Source organism: Aedes aegypti, chromosome 1 (genome assembly GCF_002204515.2).
Source record: "Aedes aegypti strain LVP_AGWG chromosome 1, AaegL5.0 Primary Assembly, whole genome shotgun sequence".
In the NCBI taxonomy this organism is placed as follows: domain Eukaryota; kingdom Metazoa; phylum Arthropoda; class Insecta; order Diptera; family Culicidae; genus Aedes; species Aedes aegypti.
The window spans coordinates 173,175,503-173,188,021 of NC_035107.1; the positions used below are offsets into that span (position 1 = coordinate 173,175,503).

Genomic DNA, 12,519 nt, shown 5'->3' on the forward strand with positions numbered 1-12,519 from the left:
AACCTTTGGTGTTCAATCCTCTAACTGCTCGTAATAATAATCTTTGGAAAAGTGAACATACTCTTCTCATATGAATTCTTCCCAGCTACAACTTTTCTGAAGACCACATTTTGATTGGACGTAAAGTTAATTTGTTATCATTGATAACAAAGTCTAAATCATGCTGAGATAATCATTCAATTACTTTCAGAGCAACACTGCTTTTTTGCTGTAGAACTTAGTAGCCTGGATTACTTTGATCTATTCTACCCGCCAGGTACAGTGGTGTTGCTTGCCGAGCAGTTGGTTAAGGGGACACGGGAGACCGTGTTATTTTCCCTATCTTTCGTCTCACTCTAACAATAATCATCAAAATTTTGTGAAACAAATCTCGAGTTAAAGTGAACCGATGAAGCTGAAAATTTATCGGGTTGTGCACTACATATATAGAATCATAGTGATACATTTTCGCATCGATATATGGAGTGGTTCCCACTTTATGATTATGAATAGCAATTTATCCTGACGTCCAATCGAAATGTGGTCTTCGGCAAAGTTGTAGCTGAAAGGATTTCACATGAGTAGAATTTATTTACTTTTCCATAAAATATTATGACGACGAGATAGAGAGCTGAACACAAAAGGTTGGCGTTTTCCATAGTAATCTTCATATGAACTTCAAATGGCGTGTGCCCAGTCAAATTTCTTCCGAATCACTTCAAAATTTGGGAAGATGCTATTAACCATTATAAAAACCGTTTGAGCATAGGAAATGTTGGCTACATCATTCTAATGATACACAGTATTTGACAGAAAGGCCTGTGTCATCCGGAAACAAAGATTTTTGACATCCTTGAGATGACTCAGGTGTGAAAATAATAACAATTATTGGGCGAGAAAAGTACACCAAATAGACATATTTGGAGTTCTGATAATAACCCTTCTTCTTTCTGGCGTTACGTCCCAACTGAGACAGAACCCGCTCTTCAGCTTAGTGTTCTTATGAGCATTTCCACAGTTATCAACTGAGAGCTTTTTTAACGAAAAATCTTCGACCGGTTGGATACGAACCCACGATCCTCAGCTAAGTTTTGCTGAACAGCTGCGCGTTTACCGCTATGACTATCTGGGATAAATAACCCGAAGCATACGATTTGGAGATTACTTTCGAATTATTATAATAATGTTTGTTGAAAAATTAAAGTTTTTAAATTGTACAATCTTATCAAATCACCACAAACAGTATCGTATGCTTAATAATAATAAAAAACAGTTGAATAGTGTTCAGATTTGTGTGATGAGTTGTCGAATGTCCATTTCGAAAATTAATCTCTTCATTGCCAAAAGTTGAATTTTCGTTGATGTAAAAGTGGCTTTGGTATTTTTTTCAGTTTTTAGGAGAATGTGCCAATGTAAAAAATAGTTTAAATACATCGACCATGAATGTTAGGATACTTTCTGGAAGTTTCTTGATGGTCATTGGCTTTACGTATTTTAGATTTTTTTTAAATAATAGTTCAAAATTCATCCTAATTAGTCCCCCAAGAATAGCCAAAATAGTTCTCTTGATTAAGAATGCTTTCAACATCCTGAGTAGCTTGATTTTAAATTAGAGTTGAGACCGTTTATTAAAATTGTGCACACTGTTGAACTTCTGAGCAAGTTTTTCAATGTTCCAAATTCGGCATAACCCAACTTAAACAACCATAGCCTGAAGAAACATTTAATTTTATTCATAAATCTGATTCATTCATTGGATTTCAAAGCACGGGACAACAGAACACACATTCTACTTGCGTAGGTAGTCCGTTGTGCCCTCAATATTTGTGAACCTGTCGCGATTTCTGTGCCCAGTGCAGGAATGAACTTTCAATCGTTAAAGCTCTGCTGGGGCCGCAAACGATCTAGATGTTGCACTGTCGTCAGTCAACCACTTTGTCCAAACTTTCGAAAACCGGTTCCTCTCCCTACTGGTGTCTATGTTGACGTTCATTTTCTATTCGATGATTTTCGTTTATCTGCTGTATTGGTTCTAGGGACACATGTTGTTTCGGATGAACCACAGTAATTCCAAAAATAGTGCTACTATTGTAAGTCATCAAAAGTATGAATGTTTCTTATTTACAGTCAGTCTCCAATAAGACGATGACACCCACTTTCCTCCCACCACAATTTCTCAGCAGCGTTTAATAGAATGATGCTGACTTTTCGTTTGTGACTGAGACATAACGTGAACTTATTACCTATCGAATTTCATCTAAATTAATAAGATGACAACTGAGAAATTGCGTTGAGCGTAAACTGCCCATAACTGCATATTTGTCACGATCGACATTTTGTACGATTTTAAGTTAATACCGGGGAGAGTCATCAAATGATAAATACTTTCGATCAACTTACTGAAATCTGTGAGATTGTTCTAGAAAATTAGAAAAAAAATACCAAGTTGTTTTGTCACATTGGCAATTGTAACCGCATAACAGTCACATTGAGATTGCATATCAGCCTCGTGATGTAGTATCAATGAAATTTCTATCAGGATTATTTTCTGACCATTCGTCCGATATGTGATATGAGTAGTACAACGTTTCAGCCTCAAATAAGCACTTTTGAGTTCTTAGTGATTTTTAGAAATTTTATTGTCCTCCCATACTGCAATAAATTGCAATCTTGGTATTTTATTTACTCAATGCCTACTTTTGTCGCAGTTCTTATGGTTGTTTTAATCAGACTTGCGCAATCCATTTTTTATTTTTCAATGAAATTGTTAATTGAGTTCAATGACATTGTGTTATGCTTCTCGAACATTGGTTTCTGAAACACCTAGCTTGTGTTACCTCCAGTGCTGTTTAATTAAAAATTTCGGATAAATTGAAATGCATATAGTATCATTTCATGCGGAATCAAACATCAGCAAATATGGACAACCGATAGTAATTCAGAAATGGACACCAGGAAAAAAAATCGATTGCTTTTTCTCGGGCACATTGGAGGGCCTTCATACAAAGGTCTGACAAAACCTCTAATACGTCCCAAATCGCTTGATAATGGTAAACTATTAACTATCCTGGATTCCTGATATCATCTCGTTGGAACTAACTGTCAAATTGAAAACTCGATTTTCTAGTGAAATTTGTCTAAGTTTTTTTCATCCAATCGAATAAAAGGCTATTATCATAAAAAAAATGATTGTAAAGCAAAAAATTGCGTAAAAACCTAAATTGGAGATATATATTTACGTTCCTTGTAGTAATTTCAGTTAAGTTTTAATCGTGTTTTTGCACATTAGCACAGACATGAATGATGAAATTGGTAAATTATAGTGAAAAAACAAATGGAATTTTCACCTCTAGGGGCAAAGAGGGGCAAGAAAAACTATTGCACGACAGAGCGGATGATTTACTGCTTCATAGTGAATGACGGAACACTTCACATAAAACGGACGAAGTTTTGAAAAATTTTCAAAATTTTTGGGGAAAGATTTCAAAAAACATTTTTTGCTACAAATAACAACCTAATTGCTTGCCTAAATTGCTAACTTTTTTCGCACTTACGATGCTGTCAAAAATCGAAAACAAAACAGATCAATCTTTAATTTTGAGTAATCGTCACTCAATGCTATAGAAGTCTATAGAAAATATTACCAAGTGATTTTTAGAACATGAATTTTTAAGGTTTTGTCCGACCATGCGCCACCGTGCAGGGATGGAAGATATTCGCAATATTCAATTGTCCAAGTTACGTTATATTTATGACATTTAACAGCACTGATTACCATGGTATCCGACACAGTGATAACTTTTTAGATTTTTGTACGAAAAATTGCATCAAATACTAACATTATTTTATCTGTTTTAAAATCCAACCATCATGTTAAGAAATGCTTAAGGTGAAACATCTCGGAATCCAAAGATGGTCATCACAATGGCTGACTTTTGCCCCTACTTCCGTTTTCAACTGCACTAAGCTGAAAAGTAGTACGCCAACGTTCCTGTTCTTCTTATTTTAAGCTTTTCGTTAGTGCACAGAGCCAAGATAAAAAAGTTCACTGTATTGCTGGATGCTTACTTCCCAAGATTAGTAAGTTCAGGTGTAATATTGGAAGTTGGATCCCAAGCTGTTCCATCTTAATAAACTGATTTAAAATTATTATCTGACCATATGAACAGTTCTTTCTGAGAAATACTGCACCTATGGTAATATGAAATAAAATTGCAAACATGTATTCGCATTATTCATTTCCATGTTTCTGGTCGACCTGTACAGACTACCACTACAAACGTATAGCTTTTGACACAGGTGTCCAAGCCTAATGAACACATCGAGACTACAAAGGTAAACAAAAGAGCATAAACGCGCAACGAACACGTCGCGCCATTTATGAAGCCAAAGAGAAGAAAGTTGCACAAAAACCGGTTTGTTTCTCTGTACTAGTGCACCATGGTGTCTCTTTGGTCTCGAAAAATGTTGTTATTCATGCCCACCCAACTCAACCCGCAAACGTGTGGGATCTATTCTCTCGCGTTAAGCTCTCGTGAGTCGCGCCCAAGGCACCTGGACATGGTTGCTAGTATTTCACTCAAGCCAAAACATCCTTAAATCATTTTACTAAAATTAGTGTCCTTATGAAAACTAATCAATTGTACTTGTGAATAGTATTGTTTTTTTTTTTTTTTTTAACTATATATCTAGTTTGCACCAAGTTCCAGAACTTTAGTGCACTTTGATTATATGGCTTCACTGCCAGGTGTCCAGCGACGATGAATGTACCTGAAGTCACCACGCGTTGCTGGTTTTATTTGGTGAGAGCAAAGAACTGGTTTTCAGATGCCACCGCAGGATTAAGTGCAAACCTTTAGTCTGGGTTGAGCTACGAAACGGTTAACGTCGTGAAACCTACGTCAGTTGCTTTCGCGTTTATAGTGTGGATGCTTTGCGACAAAAAAAAAACTGTGAAATAAACTTTTAACTAAAGCATCCTGTACGTCGTATGATTGGTTGCGTAGTTGACAAATGTGATTGGTCTTTCTATGATATATAGAAGATACTCAGTGTATCGAATACATCAAGGAGCAACTAAATATAGAGTGGTCACCGGCTTTCGTGGAATGTTTGAATACCTTAGTGTTTTATGTTGTCGAGGTCTTTGTGAGAACAGGTGTTTTTAGGTTTTCGCCGTCTACGCTTTTGGGATGAGATTTGACCTGTTTCGAAAGAGATATGCTGCGTAAGGTGATAAATGCCTGGAGGCAGAAGGTGATAAATGCCTGGAGGCAGAAGAAAGTGTGTTGTTCGGCAGAATAGTTAAAAAAGGGGAAGTGTGGAGAAAGCACAGTGAACTGTGTGAATGATGCTAACAAGAAGAGAATGGTCACAAGATTCATCTGGCATGTGAGGAATCTACTAGGTGTGTCACCGAGGAATAAATAGTTCGTTTGGTGTAAAGTGTGCATATGTTTAGTGAATACTACAATTATCTTCATTTACCAAAAAGATTTGTTATTCGGTAAACGAAATAAAGAGTCTTATGTAGCGTATGTACAACGCAGTACGATTGTCATTAAAACATATATGTATGATTTAAGTGCCAATAAAGAATATCCGGATTAAGTTGGAAGTGTATAAGAAGAATTTAATAAAATGTTTTTGATGTTCTGGTAGTTAGATACAAAGAAAAAAATCATACTGAGAATTTCTATGTGCATTTGCCGGGTTACAGGCAGAATCGGAGAGCAGATTACGAAGAAATCGTACATGTGATGTGAAAAAACGTAACATACTACGAAATCCAGTATGCAGATGATTAATATTGCAGTCAACTTTAAATGGTGAAATTCTCTGTGTTCACTGTTGTTGTGCTCAGCTAATGTTTGGTGATTAAAACCTGAAGTACTTTCAAATGGTTTTGTACTTTTTTTCAACGGAATATCAACCATATAAAGTTCAGGTAAGTAAGAGCGCTTTCAATTGATACATTTTTGTGTACATAATGTATCTTTTATCATTTGAAAAAATATGTCTTTCGTAGAAGAACATTATTTTAAGGTAACAGCTTCAAAAAAGACAAACAACAATGCACTGACAGAAAGCTTCAAATAAGAACACATGTTTGTTCGTTCATTATTTATTCAGTTTAGTATCTTTGAAATCGTGAGTAAGGACATAAGTCGGTCATTGTGATGGCCATGTTTGGATTCCGAGATGATTTATCTTAAAAAAAAAGAACAACGGACGCTAGACGCTATATTACCGCGTTTGATGCTGAAAAGAAACGGATTTATTGGGGATAATATTAGCTAAAACTTTCACAATTATAAACTGAGAGCTTCCTTTGTGGTAAGTCAAGGAAATTTCCTTTACGAAAAGATCGTAATCGGGAATCGAACTCAGACACCTTTAACTTAGCTTTGTTTTGTAGTCACAGACTTTACCACCAGGCTAAGGAAGGCCCCTAGACTCACCAATTGAACATTTTTCTTTAAATACAGAATCTGAGCTATTATTATTAAATTGGGATTGACGACTTACACGCCGAATAAGTGCCGAGACACAATATTACAGTTTACCAAGATATCAGCTGTTTCATTTTCAGTAATCCCGTTTAGCTGAAGTTGGTGAAAAAATTAAAGTATGTGTAATGCATGCATTTCAAAGCATACTCTTTTAAAAGTAGTATTCAATAGAGGTAACATGATCCTTAGCTAGCTTAGCTTAGACTGACTGCACATATCAATGGTTGCTATTCCGTGATTGACCGAAGTCAGTGAAAATGCACAAAGAATCAACAAGAAGATCGGCTGGGATTGGCCATAATCTTTTTCAGTGTGCATAATTCAGTGCCTCTTTTTATACATGGTCAATAACGGCGCCGGCCACGTCCTTGCAGTCAGGTGGGATTGGGGGAAGGAATGTTAGTGTGTAACCTTTGCTATTTGGAGACCGTGTTTGCCTCTGCATCTCCACAAAGGTTACTGGGAGGGATGTTTATTAATGGGAAGGATCGTTTGGTCACAGGATTCACTTTGATAAGCGATTAGACCATGATAAATAATTATTTGTGAGATATAAACATGCTTATATGTAAATATAATATTTTCATTTGATATGAACAACATCTATGTAGAGAAAAAATATGCCGACACTTGATGTGACGAACGTTTCAAAGTTTGTTGAATAAAGTGAACCTTTTGGAAGTCTACACTTGAAGTGTCGAACCATTCAAAGTTTTTTTTAATTACAAAAATAAAGGTAAAAAGAAGAAAGTGTTTTGAATAAAAAAAAATTAGACATAAAGAATTTATGAATCAGAGTTTATGTCGACACTCACAGTGACGAACCATTCATATTTTTTTTGAAAAATCATATTTACGTCTCACCGTAGTAACGATTAAGGGTGCAATCATACATATTTTATAGATTAGAAACAGTAGCATAAAACGAGCTCACCAATTGATCCGTCATCCTTGAGCAGCAACAATCCTCTTTGAACTTCACTCGTTTAATAGGCTATATAAAAGCATTCAGAGAAAATAGGCGTGCAACCCGTGAGGGAAAACAACTGACGACTGCTCGGGCTTTCTTGACGCACTGCCCAGGAGCAAGCGTCAACGTCGGAAGATCAAAAAGAACTAATCGAAAGCGGCACTTTTTCACTTTACTCGATCGACGCGCGACATGTTTGATCCTGCCCTCATCGCCGGCCCCCGCAAGAGCAAGCGTCAAGGTCGAAGGATCAAACACAATTCTCAATAGAGGTAACATGATCCAGAGACAAAGTATGCGTTGGATATCTGATGTCGCCAACGCAAGTAATGAGGTGGAAGAAAAAAAAACCGTCAGTTTTCTTTACCATCGAAAACGAGTTTTTATTAATACACTTTTTTCACTTTGGATCAAAAAATTCACTTCAAGAACATTACCAGCTTTTTCTGTAGGATCGATATCATTCTACCAGATGCCATCCTGTGTTAGATGCTGGTAGAACAAAATAGAATTGCTGTATTGAAAATAAACTAGGGTAAAAGTACCGGTTTTGGCCAGCCTAAGAGAAAATGTCAATACAAATTAAACGGGAAGCCGTATTTATACTACAAATACGTCAAATGCAAGCTTTCAATTCATATTATATGTGTAAAATATCAAAACTGAGCTAATACCATATTTTCGCTTTGAAAATCCCGTTGGTCAATATAGGCCAACGGAACCAGTTTCGGCCATAGATTTAACTTCGGTTCCTAAATTGGCCAATTGCATTGATTTCTCATGAGAGTGGCCAAATTAGGTGTATGAGAGTTAAAATTATAAGGAAAATGAATTGTTTATCTTATGTGTTGAATCAATATGCACGAGAAATGCATGTAGCTCTATCATATGAATGTGATCTACTGAACACAAAAGGTTTCATGCTGATTGCCTATGTAAAACGGTGTATAATCCACTATGGCTACAACTGGCGTATGACCAAAACCGGTGCTTCTACCCTATGTATATTTTTGGCAAACAATAAAGTTATATTATTTGATAGATATTTTCGGAGTTTCGGCTTTCAGTCTAATTAATTGCGTTGACTAATTTCTAATCATCGCCGACGTTTCGGTCCGGCTATTGGACCATCTTCAGGGCTCGATATATAAATCAACAAGTTAAAACTTCTTTGGACAAAATTAAACTGTCGGGTTTGAAAGGGTCACGCCGTCTGCTACAATTTTTGGGCCATCCGTTCTTGGTGGGTTTGGGAAATCCCTGGTTGGTGCTGAAAACACTATCTACCGGTGGATTATTTCCTCAACTGTCAGTCAGTTGATGAGTTCAGCTCCAATACCATCCTTACCAGCTGCCTTGTTGTTCTTGAGCTGGTTAATGGCATCCTTAACTTCCCTGGGAACAGGTTGATCTCCTTCATCCGCCGTACTGATGTAGTCACTTCCTCCGCTGTCGTGACCCTCTGCGCCTGTGTTCTTCGTGCCATTCAGGTGTTCATCGTAGAGCTGCTTTCACCTTTCAATCACCTCACGTCCGTCCGTCAAATCCCTACATATTTCGGCTCGCTGCACAAAGCCTTTTCGGGATGTGTTAAGCTTCTCGTAGAACTTTCGTGTTTCTTATGAACGATGCAGCTGCTCCATTTCGTCACATTCCGCTACTTCCATGCGACGCTTTTTGTTCCGGAATAGGCGGGTTTGCTGCCTTCGTTTCCTTTTATATTGCTCCACGTTTTGTCGCGTCCCTACGTCCTATAACAGAGCAGCTCACAGGCGGCCGGATGTTCTAGTTCCACTTTTCAAATCCGCAGAGTCGTTAATGAGTATTCCATCACTCATGCAATCCACCAGCCCAGGGATCATTTGCCAATTCAATTGATGTTCGAAACAACATTTTGCGTACAAACCTAACCACCGAATTTTTGCATTCCTGCTAAAGATGTTACACTCGTTAGGTTGACATTTGTGGAATGTTTTCACAGTTTATTACAAAACTACCGGCACAAAAGCAGTAACAATGGTAATTTTAATATTTTTTGTTTACCAATGGCAAATATAAACTGGGATCTTCATTGACGTATAATGTTTCGTTTTCATGAAATGAGTTCATGATTCAGGGATCCTGCTTTATGATTTCATGACTCAACTTGCCACTTTTCAGCACCAAAATTGGAATCATAAATGACAGGCATATGAATACATGAAAAGTGTTTATGTTTTCATGACCTGTGTTCATGATATCAGATCCTGCGTCATGATTTCATGACCGAAATTGCCACTTTTCGTATCAAAAATAGGAATCATAAATGACAGATGACTAAATTCATGAAAAGTGCTTATGTTTCCATGAATTTCATTCATGATTCCAGCATACATGTTTCGTGATTTGAGGATTTCAATTGACATTTTTCTTCGCTAAAAATTGAAAACGTAACGTACAGCTGGCTTTACGGTAAAATGCTTCATGATTTCATGACTTTTGGTCATGGTGTATTTTCATAACATGAAAACACACCTTCCTCCCGAAATCATGACTCTTTCTCCTGTTTTAGAGTGCCGCATTTTTACCCGTGTATCATCTGCCTGGAACAATTGATATGGTGAAATAACGTATGATAATATGCTTCCAATTGGAGAATTTATGTATTTTAGCTTTGATAAACCACCAAAAATTTTGTTAGAATTTTGCGATATTTATTTTTTTATACCGGAGAAACTGTTAATAACTTCTGAGTAGAATAATCAAAAATTTCTCTAGTCTAGTTGACACATTTGAGCTAGGAATGAAAGAAAATTAAAGGAAAATCACTTATTCAAAAATCGCTTAAGCAGTTTTCCAATATATGATAATAATATTTGATCCATTTACCCCATCCAATTAAAAAATAACGGAGAAGTGTACAATGTTCAGAATATCTGTATTTGTCCATATAAATCACATGTATTTTTCATTGTGATTTCATTGGATTAGAACTGAAATATTCACCTTGTGTTTAAGAAACTAATAGCATTCGAATTCAGGCAGAGACACAACGGATTTTCGTAGTTTACAAGTTTGCTTGTGCACTAACGTGTAGTGTCGGTTTCACAGTAGTAACAGTGTGAACGTGAGAATATAACCTAAAACGAAGCAATGATGCGAAAACATTAAAAATATTCATGTATTTATACTATATATGGACAAATGGTCCACTTACCACGCTAGTACACTTCCCCCACTGTATTTTAATAAATTTTGCGTAAAGAAAACTTAGGGGAACCTGGTCCAATTCGGACCCTGTTCTAATTCGGACCATCAAGCATTTCTCAACACTGGCGCTACTGTAGAGATCGTGTGTACCGTTTTTCTACAGACCTTGAGGCTTGTATCTAACACAATACATTTGACGCCTTTCAGATATTTCGTTTGATTTTTATATTAGTTTGTTGTTTTGAAGTGCTCTAGTGTACTGTCTGTTAGCATTATTTCCAAGATTCTGTAAGCGTCAATAATTCTCAAATATTTCTGTGTTATTTTATAATGGAATCCCCAAAGCCTAAGCTTTCACCTGACCATATGATTTTGACATGTCAATGCACTGTTTGTGCTCAACTATTTCGAATATCACAAAATGTGTGTTGGTCCAATCCGGACCTTTTGATGTGGTTCAATACGGACCTCTTGATTTGCAACGTGCACTCAGTCTATTCAAAGTGCTCCACCCCGTGAAAGTCTTCTCGTCTTGGTAGACAATCACAGAAGTTGTATATTGATCGGTGGTGCCTTTGTTTGTGTTGCGATCATGAAAATTACTTCGAACATATTCAAGAAATACGGTAAATCACCAAAAGCTAAAGGAATCAATAAGTCAGCTACTTGAAAAGCATCTCCATCAATACTACAGCCAAACTGCTTCCAAAATAGATTGACAGTACGATATAAAAACGTGTCCGAGTGCTGAGAACAGTCTAGTCAACTTTCCCTTACTCGGTATGCTGTGTTTTTGTTCCCTAGCTTGACAGAATGAGCACTCCCTTCAATATAGCGTAGTTTGACCCCTATATCTAAGTCCATACTTCTGCAACTTGATGTCCTGAGACTCGATGCTATCTGTTTCAGTTTTCCATACAAGTTCACCTATTTAACTCGATATTTTTACGGAAACTTTCAATGTGTTGAAATTCTTCTACTCTCAAATTTATAATTACGTTTTCGAATGTATTTTGCCAAAATAACATAAAGCTTGAAATTTTAAAAAAGCTGTGTTCTTTACTAAGATATCTTCCATAAACTATGGCAGTTCAAAATCGAATTAAGGAGTTTGGACTGTACCCAATATTGAACGAGCTTCGGATTTCACCCATTTTTTTTAAAATGAAATTCACATTTTACTTGAGCTAGTTCTGACTCGAATTAAATTGAAGTTTGTCACACATTGAGTTTATTTTTTATATTTGCTTTTACAGAAGAAGTAAACTAAGCTCTGATAACAAATAAATCTGAGTGATATTTTATTACCACCATAGTAAAAGCGATAAGATATAGGGTGGTCCGAATTAGAACATGGGGAGAACATGACCTTCTGGAGAATTTTGTTCAAACATGTCTAGGCATGTCCTGGTAGGAGTTATCACGAAACTCTCTAAGCGAAAAGTGTGCGCGCTGAATCAGGCTTCCACGAAAACATAGAACTTTTCATGCAGTTCATCGTGCTGAAAAGATATGGCCAAAAAACTGTTACTAGGTCCGAATTGGACCAGGTTCCCCTAATATTTAGGTAAATTTTGTCTGAGTGATTGCACAGTATAATAATTTACATTTGAGTAAAAATCATGGGAATACTATGAGAATTCTGAGATTCCGAAAGATATTCTGACATTTCCGGGAATTTTCTGTTAATTCTGGTGTTGATTGTAGAGAAGAATTTGGAACTTAGATGTTCAGGCGTTATGATACAAAGATTATTGTGGGAATTTTAAAAGTCTGGTTAACTTGTATAGGCTTTAGTGAAAGGAAAAATACTAAAATCTTCACCGCTCAGCGAAATTTTAAATGATTCAAATATTTATTTGTCATTAT

The 12,519-nt window shown here is 36.5% G+C and overlaps 1 protein-coding gene across 2 annotated transcripts in view; it reads left to right on the top strand.

Annotated features, from left to right (window-relative positions):
• Positions 1–4,840: 4,840 nt before the first annotated feature.
• LOC5570607 (cadherin-99C) overlaps positions 4,841–12,519 on the top strand; it is a 414,362-nt gene continuing 406,683 nt past the window's right edge. For both annotated transcript variants that reach the window (XM_021853635.1, XM_021853641.1), the window contains exon 1: positions 4,841–5,926. The gene's annotated coding sequence lies outside the window, so the exon portion shown is untranslated. The remainder of the gene's footprint in view (positions 5,927–12,519) is intronic.